A 1,153-nucleotide genomic window follows, 5' to 3' on the forward strand; every position below is an offset into this window, starting at 1 on the left:
ACTATAGAAGGCAAACAATTGGCATGAGGTTTTATTAACCTTACCATGGCCACAGAATTTATAGTTTAGCTACCTCTTATTTTACCACTACTCCTCTGTCTACCATTGTGCACAGCAATACTTTAAATGTAATTTTCTTATTAAAAAATGTGCTGGGGGATCTCAGTCTCTTTCTCTCCCTCTCTCTCTCTCTCTCACACACACACACACACACATTCTCTCTCTTTCTCAATCTTTCTCACTCTCACTGATCTTATTATTTTTGTTTTGATGATATATGATGTAATTAATTATTCTAGATCTCCCCTCTCAGATTGCACAGGAGTTCGAGGTCCTTCATAAAGAGGCATCAGACAAAATGTTTGTGACCTGGAGGAGGTTCAGCGAGAAGCTTCTTCATGTGGCCCAGTGGGGAGGAGGGGAAGCTCCACGTGCAGACACAGTCTTTGTCACAAGGTATAACATATAACATAAACATACCCTAAGATTTGAATATTTGGATTTGTGCATTTTTTGAGCCATAAGCTACTCATACAATAAACTATGATAATACTTAAGTCAAACCATTTTCTTTCTTTACAGGCTCCAAAGACTACATTGCCCTGATGGTTCTGCCAAGCCTGATGCCACCTGCAGTCTTCAGGATGGGCCTGAAAGACCGTGAGGACTACAGTGTCTGACGCCATGAAGGCCTTCATCGATCTTAAGCCTGTGAGTATTCTTAGACTCACACAGCCCCTTAGATCTAGTGATGCAGGTCTTGTAATTGTAAAATCTGTTAGAAAACATTAGCTGTCAGCTGGTCAGAGTCTTTGTCATTCAAATACTTGATTTGTGGAAAATTATTATTTGCAGGTCGGAACAAACATGGTGGAGTACCTTCAGGCAGCAGACCAGAACAGGCCGTAGCCCTACACCCTGGTGTTGGGAGGAGAGGAGTGCTGCTCACAGACATTCACCGTTCTCAGTGGGCCAGCCCTGGAGCAGGACAGCGTTGTCCAAGCTGTACATGTTTGTTTCAAAAGTTTTTATGTGTTCGATATCAATTTCCCAAAGCAATGTTTCTCTGCTTGGCAGTTCCTCCAGGAGGCTGTCTATGGAATGGGAGGGAAATATATAGCAAGTAACACTGAGATTTTATGGCTTGCATACT

At 42.2% G+C, this 1,153-nt stretch overlaps 1 long non-coding RNA gene across 1 annotated transcript; it reads left to right on the plus strand.

Moving 5' to 3' along the window:
* The first annotated feature begins 291 nt into the window (after positions 1-291).
* Positions 292-898, plus strand: LOC116054350. Its single transcript, XR_004106047.2, has 3 exons — positions 292-456; positions 583-711; positions 856-898. It is a non-coding gene; the product is annotated as an uncharacterized LOC116054350 (long non-coding RNA).
* Positions 899-1,153: the final 255 nt, after the last annotated feature.

Source organism: Sander lucioperca, chromosome 2 (genome assembly GCF_008315115.2).
Source record: "Sander lucioperca isolate FBNREF2018 chromosome 2, SLUC_FBN_1.2, whole genome shotgun sequence".
NCBI classification, from domain to species: domain Eukaryota; kingdom Metazoa; phylum Chordata; class Actinopteri; order Perciformes; family Percidae; genus Sander; species Sander lucioperca.